General features: G+C 39.5%; 1 long non-coding RNA gene across 1 annotated transcript in view; it reads right to left on the bottom strand.

Moving 5' to 3' along the window:
* Positions 1-566: 566 nt before the first annotated feature.
* The window catches only part of LOC116094750, a 21,700-nt gene continuing 7,452 nt past the window's right edge, over positions 567-14,814 (bottom strand). The window contains exon 2 of the long non-coding RNA XR_004120291.1: positions 567-924. This is a non-coding gene — a long non-coding RNA (uncharacterized LOC116094750). The remainder of the gene's footprint in view (positions 925-14,814) is intronic.

Raw genomic sequence — 14,814 nt, 5'->3', positions numbered from 1 at the left:
CTCTCTGCCTCTCTCTGTTACTGTCTCTGTCTCTATATATCTCATTTTTGTTTGTTTTATGACTGAAAAATTCTGCAGGGCATCAGCCTAGAGAAAACAAACAAACAAACAAAGAAATGGAAAAATGTACCAATTTGGCACAAAACAATGGTTTTCATATTCCTAGTTGCATCTCTCTGCCTATTGAATTCTCCACCCTACTAGTTCAAGATGCAAAGCTATATGAACATCTGTTTGGGGCTCCAGATTCCTGCCTTTTCTGCTCTCTGTGCTCTGTTCTGTAGTAAACTGCCTGTAACTATTCAACCCTACGATGAACATAGAACACCTAGACAACATGTCAGCTCTCCGTGAGGGAAGACAAGGCCCTAATATCCCTTCTTGTTTGTGATTTTCTGATGAAATTGATATATACTTCATACAGGAAATGAACCATAATGATTTATCTTATAAATGCTTATGCAATGGTTTTGTTGTGTGACAGACTTTTCTTGGAGAGTTAGAACACACATATGTCTCTTACCAGCAGAAAGGTGACCCAGGACAAACTAAAGTAACAATTGCAGACCTGGTCAACCAGTGAGTTTTATTGGGGTTACTCACTGGAACATGGGTGAGGAGTTATGTATAAGGATCAGGAATGATACAGCTAAGCATCGGTGTCATCAGAAGGTCCATTCCAAGACTCTGAGGCCACAACAAAACTGCAAGCACCTCTCCACACAGCTCGCAGAGGATTCCACTGGCTCCTGATCCCATAGGTCTTCTCTCTGCAGGTTGTCTGGTAACAGTCTCTCCTCTCCCATTTGTTGACTTCTTTTTATAATGCTGAAGAGGGAACCTCCAAAATCTTCCTCGTTTTTGTTCTCTCAGGCTTGTGATCTTCTGTTTTCATCCCGAGATTCCTGACCTTCTGATTCTCTCCTAAAAGAAATGTATCAATTCAGTGGAAATCACCATAAATAGGTTTTTATAGACATCTTTTTTATTTTCCCCTAAGGGGTGATGTGAAACTTTCTCTGTTCTGTTAATATATAGTACGATAGATTATATATTACATTTACATGTTAATTTCAAAATATTCTACAACTATATACTTGGTTTACTTTTTAATCTTAGAGAAATTTTTAGACTCAACTGAAATGTACAAATCAGTTTCAATATGTGATGAGTATGAGAATAGATGCTCCTATTCTCGCCTCTTTAACTGATGACTGTATGCAGTTGGCATGAGATATGAGAATACATCTCAGGTGCAAAAGGCATCATTCTGGTTAATTGATATGATGGTCAGTTTTAAATATTAACATGCTATACCTTAGAATTACTTGGAAAAGCAATATTAGAAATTATCTAGATCAGTTTGACTGTGAGCACATCTGCTGCAGGAGAATTGTTTTTGGTGTTAACTGATGTAGAAGACTGATCCCATCATGGTCTAGGTCAAGGTAAATATGGATCTGGCAGGCCTTGCCTTTCTCCCCATTCCCTCTGCCTCACTAAACAAAACAAAATAAAACAAACAAACACCCTTAGATTATATTTGTAAAACTAGCCACCAAGATCTATACCTTAATTTGGCCACTTCTTCCTATCGAAGATGACTACCAAGGTCTAGTTATCAAAGTATTGATGTCCAACAATCTCAAGCCCCTTTGGCTCACATAATTAACATGCCCAATTAAAATTAAGTACCTCATCCTAAAACAAGTTTTCCCACTCCAGCACTTGGGAGGCAGAGTCACATAGATCTCTGTAAGTTTGAAACCAGCCTCACCTACAGAGAGTTCCAGGACTGCCAGGGTTACAGAGAGAAGTCCTGTCTCAGAAAACCAAAATTATTATCATCACCATAACTGTCAACATCATCGTCATCATTGTCGTCATCATCGTCATCATCATCATCTCATCAAATAAAATTTAAAATTTAAAAGTGCCTCCTTTTGCCTATGGCCACATCTTTATCCATATGTATCTTTTCTTTATTCAACACTTTGTTCTTCCATATCCCATGACAAATACCCCATCCTCCTCTCTGTTACCCCTTTTCTCCCCTCTCCATTTATTCCCCTTTCTCTCTCCTTTCCCCTCGATCTCCTATCTTTGTCCCTTATCTTTGCCCTCTGTCCCACTGGAGCAAGTAAATCTCATTTGTGCTGAGAACTTGGCTTTGAGGTATCTCGAGCTGACTCCGATGTTCCTGTCAAATCCTTTTTCCCCCAAACTTGCTTGCTCATGACATTTTATTACAGCCACAGACATTAAGCTAAAACAGACAGGATAATATTTGTTCGGAACTTTTGCATTTCTAAGCCACATGTAACTGCTCACTGTGGAGGAAAGCCCAAACCATATGAGTGCACTTGGAGTCAGATCTGGGACCTGCAGAGAGCAGTTTCAGGGAGTGGGCAAGTGGCTTTTCCGTAGCCCTTGGGATGGTAGTAGGTTTGCCAATTGCATCAACCGCAGCCACGCTGAGCCAGAACACCCAGATGAATCATCCCGGGCTTTCTGACTATAACCAACTGAGAGAATACACACTTGTTTCAATCCTCTGAGCTTTGGAGTTGTGGGCTAAACAAGTTAAACAAGAATTTATTTTACCATGCATTTATTTTTAACTAATATCAATTAACAAAATAAAGTAAAATAAAATAAAATATCACTATATGAAAATGGAAGAGAGAATAATGGTAGTGAAAGGGTGGATGGGAGAAATGAGTGTGGCAGAGAGGATCTCACCCAAAATTATTACATGTGAAAACTTGAAAATGCCATCAGGAAACGATTACTACATATGCCGAGTTAAAAGTAAAATGAAATATGTTAAAGAAAAATAAAGATATTTTATAAAGCAAAGTCCCGCAGTACAAGGTGGTGCACAGGAAAGAGTGTGTGTGTGTGTGTGTGTGTGTGTGGCTAAACCAGAACGGAATTATGCATCAGCTGAACTTTCCATCTGGTCTCAGTTTTCTACAGGGAGGAAAGCTGAGACTAGTCCTCTGCAGATATGGTAAGCAGCCTGAGTCCTTGGCTCTGGTGTGATAGTAGAGGAGGTAAGTGCAGGTACGTGTATAACCTGTCCAAGCAAGAGTGTGCATGGACTAAACCCAGGGATATTGCCCCCCTTCATACTTTGTTAAGCTGTCTTTCAGAAAGTTCTCTACTGAGAGCCATCCATTCTGCTACTGAGCTTCAGGTCCCTGTCAACTGTCTGAAAGCCCACTTGCTTTATCCTGAGGAGAATTTAGCGTGAAGAATCCCAGCTTTCACTGAACCTAAGTGCTAAGACCGGTGAAGGATGTTTATTGAAAATCTCATCAGCACTTTCGAATTCACCAGGAGGAGTTTTCCAGAGAGCAGTTCCTGCTGTGCATTTTGTCTCTGCCATTGTATATGAGATGGGACTTTTCCTTCAAGAATATTTTAAGATCTCTGAGACCTAGTTTGGAATGTGATAAATGAGCACCTTGAGGAATACCTTGCTTTTCAGGCAGAAAGCATCCACTGACAGCTGCGCAGTGACTCACTCCAGCACTCTCCATCAAACTCCTGTATCCCGTGCACGTTCTCTTTTGATTCTGTCAGTTGACTTAATGGGAAGGGGTTATCTCTTTGGAAGTTTCTCTGACAGCTATAGGTCACCTTTAGAGGATGTCCGTCTTTCTCCACCCTGGTCAATCTTTCTCAGTCCTGCGTTCTTGTCTCACTTTTGGCTTCCAGTTTTACTATAGCTGTTCATTTACAGGGCCCTTTGAAAGCACGATTTCTCTTCTATTTTTATTCTTTTCACTTGGCAAATAGGGGATCCTTAGACCTCCTTAGTTAAAGAGCCTAAGCAAGAAAGGAAGAGCTTCCCCAAGTGGCCCAGGAGCCACACGACCTACTAGAATTCCCAGGATTCAGACATGATGAGGGATGGGGAGTAAGTTCTGAAATTGAGCTCTGCTTTATATACCATGTAAATCTCAAGTTGATTATATATCAAGCAGTATTTACCTGGGATATTACATGCTGTTTTAAATATAATTATGAATTTTCAGACTTTTGGAAAAAGATCAAGGATAAAATTATGAATAGACTTTAAATAAAAAGCTTGGAATAAAAGTAAGTTCTCAACAAATAACAGCCATTCTTCCCCCAGAAGTTGGTTAGAATGGGCATGTTGTGTAGATGATTTAAAAGAAAAAGTGCTTGCTCCACAACATGAAGTTCTGAGTTTCACTTCTTAGCACCCTCATAAAAAGCTGGGTGTGGTGATGCCCACATGTCTCACTGGAGCTAGATCCCAAGTGCTAAAACAGGAGGATCACGCACTGCTTTTCTGGGCACCAACCTAACTGAAAATGAAAACTGATGAATTAGTTTCTGTGAGAGTTCCTGTCTTCAAGGGAATAAAGCAGAGAATAGTATAAAAAGACACTAAATGTGCTCCTCTTTGTGTCATTAAGCAAAGACACAGACACACAAACACACACACAGCATTGATTTTTTTCTGTCATTTTTATATGTTTCTCTATAATAACCATTTAGTTATACAAAGAAAAACTGTAGCCTTCAAGGGCCAAAATACATAAGAAATCAGTCTTTTAAATTTTTTTTAATTATTTATTTATTTCACACTCTGACTAAAGCTTCACCTCCCTCTTCTCCTCCCAAGCCCTCCTCCAACAACTCCCTTCTCTCCTCCCCTTAAACTCCCCCATCCACTCCTTCATTTTTCTTCAGACCTCCCATGATTCTATCTTAGTTCTCTGAGCTATCCAGCCTCTGGCTAGCTGATAGCATATAAAATTGAAGTCAGACTAGGCACCTCCTCTTACTAAGGCTAAGGGAAGCAACTCAGTGGGAGGAAAGAGTCCTAAAGACAGGCAAGAGTGTCAGAGACAGCCCCTGCTCCCACTGTTAAGAGTCCTATATGAACAAGCTATACAACTGAGACAGATATGCAGAGGACCTAGCTCAGTTCCATGCTGCATGTCTTTGTGAGTATCCATGAGCCCAGGTGAGCTGATCCTGTGGGTAGTCTTGTGGCTTCTACAATTTTTCCTCCCCTTCTCCCACAGGATTCTCCAAGCTCCATCTTAAAGTTTGGCTGTGGGTCTCTCCCTATATTTTCATCAGTTGCTAGGTGAAGCCTCTCTGATTCCCATTGGCCTAGGCACAAATCTATGAGTATAGCAGAGTACTAGGAATCATTTAATTATTTTTGTTGCTTTTGCGAATCTTGTATGATTCTATCCTAGATCTCTGGGATACCCAGCCTTTGGTTCCTGGCCTTCCTGGCTGTGTCAGGGGTAGGCTCATTCTCATGACAAGATGGATCAGTCATTGGTTGGTACCACCTTTACCTCCGCACATCTTGTAGGCAGGACAAAGTGTAGGTCAAAAGTTTGGTGGCTGTGTTAGTATCACAATCCCCTCCATTGGAAGTCTTACCTGGTTAGATCAGATACCCTGTGCAGGCTCTGTATCCTCCATTGCTAGGAGGGTCACCCTCATAGGTTCCCGAGAGTTTCCATTACTCGAAATGTCTACCTTGTTCCAACGACGCCCCTTGATTCCAGTCATCTCTCCTTGTGCCTTCCTCATACTTAATCCCTTTTGTTTTAATCTCATACCCCAATCCACCCATGATGTCTATTCTAAGTCTCCTTCACAGTGAGATTCTTAGATTCCCTCTTGAGTTCTAATTGTTACTTAGGTTCTCTGAGTCTGTGGACTGTAGCATGATTATCCTGTGTTTAACAACTAATATCTACTTATAAGTGAGTATATACCATATGTGTCTTTCTGGTTCTGAGTAACCTCACCCAGGATGATCTTTTGTAGTTCCATTCATTTGAGTCAAATCTCATGATGGCATTGTTTTTAACAGCTTAGTAATGCTCCATTGTGTAAATGTACCACATTTTCTTTATCCATTCTTCAGTTGAGGGACATCTGGGTTATTTCCAGTTTCTGTCTACTGTAAATAAAGGTTCTATGAATATACTTGAGCAAGCATCTCTGTGATGTGGTAGAGCATCTTAGTTATATGCCCAGGAGCAGTATAGAGGTAGAATTTTTCCCAACTTTCTGATAAACTACCAAATTGATTTCCAAAATGGTTGTACAAGTTTGCACTTGTAGTGCTTGTTGTAGTCATTTGAATATTTTTTACATACAACTAAAAATTATCTTTAAAGTATCACCTTTTATTAAGTACCTACTCTTTATTATAAAGTACATGTTAGCCATTAGATATGAAGATAGATGATAAATATGAATATATAAATAGTAATATACAGAATGATAGAATTTATAAGATAAGAAACATACCTTCCATATGAACAATAGCTATGATCCTAGATTCATAGATGATGTGAATTCAGTGAATCTGGGTCCTCAGATTCATTCATGTGCACTTGTCCTACACCAGCCTACATTGTGTAGCCATTCCCACAGACCCATTCAGTTAAGAAACAACAATTCCAGTCCCTTGCAACTACTGAGGCATGGCAAAATATTTAACATTTTTAGAATAGTCTTCCTACAGAAGTTCATTATTGATGAGTGACCTTTTGATAAAGCAAAGCATTTTACCTGACAGCACACCTACTAGCTCTATCTATTCAGTACAGGGATAGGATCAGACTTTTGAAGCAAAATGGAAAAAAATCATTCCTGTACAGGCAGTTAGACCTGTGAAACATAACAAGTACAATGATCAAGTAAAATTTTCAAAGGGTATAAACTTTTCCAAGCCTGGGTACTTTACGACTTTTGGATTTACAAACATTATGAAAGAAATTGCTAACTTCAGTCTGTTAAGAAATGCTACATGTCTGTGGTGTTTTGGAGATGTTAAGAGACAGTGCCACATTCTTCATATCAGCCTTAGAATCCTGCAGGATCTGTGAAGTCTCTTCTTTAAGAGTACACATGATGACAGTGAAAGTAATGTTGACAAAAATAGGCTATAACCTGACAAGAGAAATATGAATCAGAGAGGCAGGTGCTCCTGCCCGACTCTCAGTTGCATACCAGGAATGCACCATACTGTAATTGCTGAGAAAACCTCTTGAGATTTTTGTTATTGGTTTATTCTAACAAGAAAAAGCAATATTAAAGTATATTCAGCAAAATGGAAACAAATGAAGTACAATCTTGTTATCCTGCATAACTTTTATATCCCCCTGTGTATTTCCCCATGGTATTAATGCAAAAGACATGAAGCTTATTCAGTTTAAATCCAAGTGTTTGCTCATTTTCATCATTTTGAGTTACAGGACATGTTACTGTGTCTTTATGAATATATCTTAATGTTAATTGCAAGACAATAGTTGTTAGGTGATATATTTTAATATTTCACTGATATTGCATATTTAAAATTTTTTTAAAGCAATTTAATATATGAAGTTTATTCCCCTTTTGTTTGAATACCTCTTTGGGATAAATTTCATTCCTACTAATGATACACTTGGATTAAAAATGGGAATTGCATGTGCTACTTAGTGAACTTATTGACTTACTAATTAGCTCACTTATTAATCGAGTTACTAATTTTATAGTTGATATTGTCCCCTAAAGCCCAAGTTTATTCATCATCTCCATCTTACTTTCAAATATAAGAAGGTTTTGTGTTTAAATACTTTAAACTATGCTATTTTCATATTTCATACCATTTTTTAACAGTTACCTCATTTTACTTAAGTACAGGAGAGAGAGAGAAGAGGGAGGGGAACAGAGAAAGAGAGAGAGAAACACAATAGGAAGAAGAGGAGGAGGAGGAAAAGCAGGAGAAGGGAGGAGGCAGCTTCCTCTAAATGGTACATGTTCATTTTACCAGAATTTTCTTTTATCAGTTGTTTGTTTCTTGTACTTTCCTTGATTCCAGCAAACGCACAGTTCTCCTTGATGAATTTTATGATAGTTGAAGCTCTTTCTCCTACAACTGTTTTTACTCTGGATGTGCCTAAAAATATCTTTATCTTATTCTTGAAATAAAAGGGTTTTTTTTTTTGTTTTTGTTTTGTTTTGTTTTGTTTTTTTGTAAACACTAAATTGTTATAAAAGAACAGGAAGTGGTATTTCTTTAATATCTATGCATCTCGAAGAAGTTAAGCATTGTCATTTGAATGAAAATAAAACCTCAAAGCCTCATATATTAGAATGCTTAGTTGCCAGTTTTATAAACTGAGAAGGATTAAAAGATGTGGTTATCTTAGTTAAACTTTTATTTTTGTGAAGAGACACCATGATTTTGGCAACTCTTATAGTGAAAAACATTCAATTGGTGCTGACTTATAATTCATAGGCTTAATGCGTTATCATCATGGCAGGAAGCATGGTGCTTGAGAAGGAATTGGGAGTTCTCCATGTGGATCTGGAGGCAACAGGAAATGACAGTGAGCCTGGATTGAGCATCTAAGAGCTCAATGTCTGCCCCTAGTGACACACTTCCTCCAACAATGTCATGCTTACTCCAGCGAGGCTACACTTTCTAATAATACCTCTCTCTGTAAATCTATGGGAGGATTTTTCTTTCACACCATCACATTTTTCTCCCTGGCCCCATATGTTATATCCACATCATAGTGCAAAAATGCATTAAGTCCCACTTTAAAGGTCCCCATAGTCTAAAACAGTCTTAAACTTGTTTAAAATCCAAAGTTCAAAGTCTCTTGAATCTCACTCAATCTCTCAACCTCTATAAAAATCAAAAGAAAAAAGGAGATCACATACTTCTAACATAAAATGGCACAGGGCATACATTAGCATTTCAAAGGAATAAAAGTTTTCTGGGTTTTTTTTGTTTGTTTGTTTTTGTTTTGTTTTGTTTGTTTCTTGAGACAGGGTTTCTCTGTGAAGCCCTGGCTGTCCTAGAACTCACTCTGTAAAAGTTTTCATAGTGAGAAAACACTGACAGAAGCAAGACCAAAAAATGCAGCTGGACAAAGTCCAAACTCTACTGTTGGGCTCTGTTTGGCCCTGGTTTGGGCCTTGAGGACAAACCTGAGCCTGGCTTGAGTTTTGTAAACTGTCTCACTCATTTCCGTACTGGAGTGACTCAGCATAACCTGCTTAAGCCTGCCTTTGCCTAGATCCTGCTGAAGTAGAGTAACTTTGTTGGCTCCTTCAGTCACCCCATACTCCTTGTCAACTTTCCCTCCCCCTAAGTCATCTCACCCCAGCTGAAAACTCCACCTCCTCTCTCAGCCCTTTATAAAGAAAAGATTGATACATTAAAACGAGTTCCTGCTTTGACAGACTCCCGGCTGGGTGTGGTTATTCTACGGGGCCGGAGAACACTCACCATCCCGCTCAGCCCCCCCCCTCTGAGAGGCTCAGCTGGACCGAGCTCTCTCCCTCTAGCCTAGTTCTGTAGGCAGAGAGCCTGCCCGGCACTCTACATCTCCATGTCTGCTGTCAAAGCCCTTTTCAGATCTTGACTGCAACACACTTCTTTCTCTTGGGCTTCCTCCATTCCCTGTTAGCAGCATTCCTTGGGAGGTATCTTATGGCTCCAAAATTTTGGGGGCAGTGGGTAAACCCTGCTAGTTAAGGTCAAAGTCTCTGTGTCTGGATAACTCATCTGAGCTCCCTGAGAGGGAGGAAGCAGGGGACATGGAACCGCAGCTGGACTCCAACATGCTCTAGGCTTCACCTTCACAGCTTCACACAACGAATGGCCTTTTAGGTGGCCATGCAGGGGAAGCTGTCACATTCCTGGCCTCCGCTAATTTCTTTAGTCATTGAGGGAGATTCAACAACTCCTTTATTATACCCTTGACCTACCCTAAAGCCAGAGCCGTGTGGCTAACGCTGCCAAGTTCTGCTGCTTCCTGGGGCAGGAACATGGTTCTTTGATATCTTTCATACCTTGTTCAATTTCATCTTTATTAACTTTATGTTTTGATGATTTCCTTCATTGCCTATGTTTGGCTTCCCTGAAACGATCTGTATACCAGTCTGGCCTCTAACTCAGATTTCACCTAAGTGCCTCCAGAGTACTGGGATTAAAGATGTGCCCCACCACCCCTGGCTCTAAGCTTTTTCACCAGTTGGAAAGCTTAACTGGGTGGGATCTTGCCATGATGTCGTCACTCTATTCCGTTTAACAACAGATTTTTCTTTAATGTGTTTATATCCTTAAACGTAAGATTTATCTCCTCTAAACTAACTGGTGCCATGTTTCTCCTCAAATTGAACATTTTGTAACTTTCGTTCGTTGCTCAGCCTGTTCCTTTTCATTATAAATATGTATAAGCATTGCCACTAATAACCCTAACACAGTCCACATAGGGTTCTGAAATCCCATCTGGAAAAGCAAATAATCTAAAACTCTTGATTCAGTCTCAGAGAGATTTAAAAAAAAAAAAAACAGCAAAATGCAGCTAAATTCTTCACTAAAATAATACAAGAATAGACTCAAGTGGCAGTGGCCAAGTCTCTGCTGGGAAAGGTGCATGAGTGTAATGCAGATGGATCTCCCTATGGCAAGACCTGAGGAGTTGGGTCACCACATAGCAAGGACCTATGGGGATATTTGGGCAGGATCGCCTGACCTTTCCCATAGGAATGCTGGCTTCACTTTTGCCTTGCATTTGCATTTTTGTCAGTTTTTCCTTTCACAAAGTGTCAGTGACAGACCTTTCCCCAGAATTAGAAAGTGAACGCTCAGGCTGTGATTCGTTATTGTTTATTGCTGAGGATTGTGGGAAAGGAACAGATCACTACCCCTATGTTTGTTAATAATGATGATACAACTGAGTCAACATGAGGGCCGGGTCTGGGTGTATCGACTAATATATCTGGATGTATTTTCTCCCAGTGGGAACTTAGTTCTGACAACAACGTCCCCACCAACCTATTCCAAGCAACACCTAGATGATTATTAAAAGGTGAGGAAGTTCTTGCTAGATAGTTGGTTCCAAGATTTAATAGTAGCATTCAGAGGTAAACCATGCAAGGATGAGGAATTGACTTAATAATCTGCAGAGAAACCTGGGCATTAGAAGAATTCAATCTCCTGAATTGGATGTGGGGAGATGGCAGGCGCCAATAATTAAATTCAAATTTCCTGGGAATGTCTATCATCTCTCTAAACTTTAACCACGGTTGCTACCAACCACAGTCATTTGGTTCTCTACCAATGTGCTAGGTTAGATATTGACTGCTTGCTGAAGCTGTTTGCCCTTTCTTCATAGAGTTCACAGTTTAGAAGGAAACCATGGGGATTGAGGAGAAGGAAGGGAAGAATAGGACCTGTACATTATAATTAAATGTATGAAGTTCTTAAAAGAGATGGTATGTGAGAAAATGGGAAAATAAATGTTAAACCTTTTTATATGTACAAAAAAGTTGTATAAATGGAAATGACCTGAGTTGTCTCAGTGTCTGTGTGATCCAAGTCCTTTTGACTAACTCCTTATATTCTCCTTCAGTTTTTATAACCCACTGGAGTTGGTCTCTGTTACTCTAGACCATATATTAATATTCTTTTCTTCCTCTTCTTCTTTTCTTCTTCTTCTTCTTCTTCTTCTTCTTCTTCTTCTTCTTCTTCTTTTGAGACAGGGTTTCTCTGTATATCCCTAGCTGTCCTGGAACTCACTCTGTAGACCAGGCTGGCCTCGAACTCAGAAGTCTTCCTACCTCTGCCTCCCAAGTGCTGGGATTAAAGGCATGCACCACCACTGCCTGGATCATCATAAACTTCTTGAACAAGGGTCACAAATTTCAAATCATCTTCACCATAACTGTCTTCTATATTTCTATTAGAATGGCCCATTAAGCCCCACTTTGCCATTCAACTGCTTTTCTAATCCAAAGTCCACACACTTCCAAAAAAATGTGGTCAAGCCTATCACCAATTTTTGTCTTCATTAGCATATCATTGCTGTGAAGAGATGTCATAACCATGGCAACTCTTATAAAGAAAAACACTTAATTTGGACTGTGTAGTGACAATTTTGGCTTCTTTTGAAAAACACAGACATATTATAAAAATATGTTTTCATTTTAATCCCAGGTATGGGATAACGGGTTGATTCTGATTATCCATAGCAGCTGTGGTTTTCCTTATGCTATTTCAGAGTCATGATTTTACTAGCTGCAGATACTTTTTGCAGTTATGTGACATTCGAAATTTTGGGGACTTTTGAAAGGGTATATAAATGTTATGGCCCTGAGAGTCTGGGTTGTTGTTAGTGAGTTGTTGGTTGGTTGCTTTTGGTTTTCTAATTAGTCGTGAACAAAGAAAGAAAGGAAGGAAGGAAGGAAAGAAAGAAAGAAAGAAAGAAAGAAAGAAAGAAAGAAAGAAAGAAAGAAAGAAAGAAATTAAGGAAGAGAGAAAGAAAGAAGAGAGGAAAGAAGGAAGGAAGGAAGGAAGGAAGGAAGGAAGGAAGGAAGGAAGGAAGGAAGGAAGGAAGAAGAAATTAAATATTCTGATGGCAACGATCAAACTTGCCCCAAGGAACTCTCTCCCCCTAATCAGGAGGAAGTAGACTAACAATAACTTCACTCCATTTTCCCTCTCTTCTTTTTCTTTTCTATCCAGTGTTAAGGTGTTGAAAGGGTAGGAAAAGGTGTTGAAAGGGTGGAAGAGAAAGAACGGTGTAGAGTGGAAGAATAAAGAACACCCAAAGTAGATTAAGTCTGGCTTACAGATCACAAGTTTAGTTGATGCTTGTTATTATGCCAGGAAGCATGGTGGAGTATAGACAGACATGATGCTGAAAAAGGAGCTAAGAGTTCTACATATAGATTCACGGACCACAATACCTCAAAGGCTGCCCCCATCGACATACTTTCTCCAAAACAGCACACCTAATCCAACAAAGTCACATCTAATCTAGCAAGGTCACACCTTCTAATAGTGCCACTCTCTGTGAACCTATGGGAGCAATTTTCTTTCAATCAATCACATTGTTCTTGGTAGAACAGATGTGAACTTATAGGAGGAGGTATTGTTTTATTGGAGAATGTATGGACATAGTACTACCAGAGGACCCAGCTATACCTCTCCTGGGCATATACCCAGAAGATGCTCCAATGTATAATAAGGACACATGCTCCACTATGTTCATAGCAGCCTTATTTATAATAGTCAGAAACTGGAAACAACTCAGATGTCATGTAACAGAGGAATGGATACAGAAAATGTGCTACATCTACACAATGAGGTACTACTCCGCTATTAAAAACAATGAATTTATGAAATTCTTGGGGAAATGGATGGATCTGAAGAATGTCATCCTGAGTGAGGTAACCCAATCACAAAAGAACACACATGGTATGCATTCTCTGATGAGTGGTTATTAGCCCAAAAGATCAGAATACACAAAGTACAGTCCACAAATAATAAGAAACTCAAGAAGAAGGAAGACCAAAGTGTGGATACTTTGTTCCTTCTTAAAAGGGGGAACAAAATACCCATGGAAGGAGTTGTAGATTCTAACTATGGAGCAGAGACTAAAGGGAGGACAATTCAGAGACTGCTCCACTTCGGAATCCTTCCCATATTCAATCATCAAATCCAGACACTATTGTGAATGCCAGCAAGTGCTGGATGACAGGAGCCTGATATAGCTGATGAGCCTACATAGATATCCATATGGTTCAAATAAGTTCAAGTTTAGTTTTTGTGTAGGTAGTGCTGCAATACTCAAATGCCAAAACTGATTTTTAAGAGAGAGAGAGGGAGAGAGAGAGAGAGAGAGAGAGAGAGAGAGAGAGAGAGAGAGAGAGAGAGAGAGAGAATGACCAGTGGCCATACTGGAAGCTCAGAAGTCCCAGATGGAGGGACCAGCAGCAGCAATAGGAAACCCCTTACATTACCTACAGTGCTAGTCTACAGTAAAATAAAGAAAGCCAGGAGATACAAGAAAAAGAGAGAAAAAGAGAAATGGAAGAAAGAGGAGAAAAAAGACATAAGTAGCCTGACAATAACAGCATTAGTCAGTCCATCAAGGATGGGTGTGGAGGAGCCACATCAGGCATCTTTCTCTGTACTGTGGAATTTACCTTTCAGCATGAGATTTAGGGGACAACCATGAAGCCATGAAAGTAGGATTCTTACACCTGTGAGTAAGAGAACTGCTGAGAACGCACACTTCTTAATAAAAGAACTTTTGAGAAAGACAAACTAAAGAACTACCAAGGAATTCAATCACACCCTCACTTATTGGTAGCACTTTCTCATGCTAATCAATGATTTTCACAAGGATGATAACTGTAAGGAAAGACAAGGTGAACTTACTGCTCTTTACTCTCTGTCCTTCCCTACAGAAGCTTATGTGCAGAAGCATGCCAAAGTTGCAGGTTGTACAGCAGCATCCTTGTGCTCAAGACTAAATGTGTACATGAACTAAGATGCAAAAGGATGAAGTCTGATGATTTGCTATAAAATCCAAATATGCTTAGTTCATATGTAAACGCATCATTACAAAATATAAATATAAATAATATAAATGTAAATAATAAACCTTATGCCTTTCGTCTAAGTGTTTTAACATGTTTCAAAGAATAACAGTAGTCAAATAAAACACACAGTAAAAAGTGGGAAAGGAGAGAACAGAAAAGCAAGCAACATTCTAATCATAAGACCTCCATGTACTTTCTCCTCGCCCACTTTTTCCTTGCTCAACCCTGAGAATTATGTAGCTGGCCCTGTGTGTAAGCAGTTAGAGGCTGTCAAGTTTGTCATGGTAGATACACATTCTCAAGGTTTTGATTTTTAAATTGGAAGCATACTGTGGGAAGCCCCGAAAGAAGCAGAGAGAGAAAGGCAGACGTCTCCCGAGAATGCCTGCCCAAGTCAGACAGCCGCCC

This window comes from Mastomys coucha, unplaced genomic scaffold (assembly GCF_008632895.1).
Source record: "Mastomys coucha isolate ucsf_1 unplaced genomic scaffold, UCSF_Mcou_1 pScaffold17, whole genome shotgun sequence".
NCBI lineage: Eukaryota > Metazoa > Chordata > Mammalia > Rodentia > Muridae > Mastomys > Mastomys coucha.
This window is presented reverse-complemented; position numbering and strand designations above follow the sequence as displayed.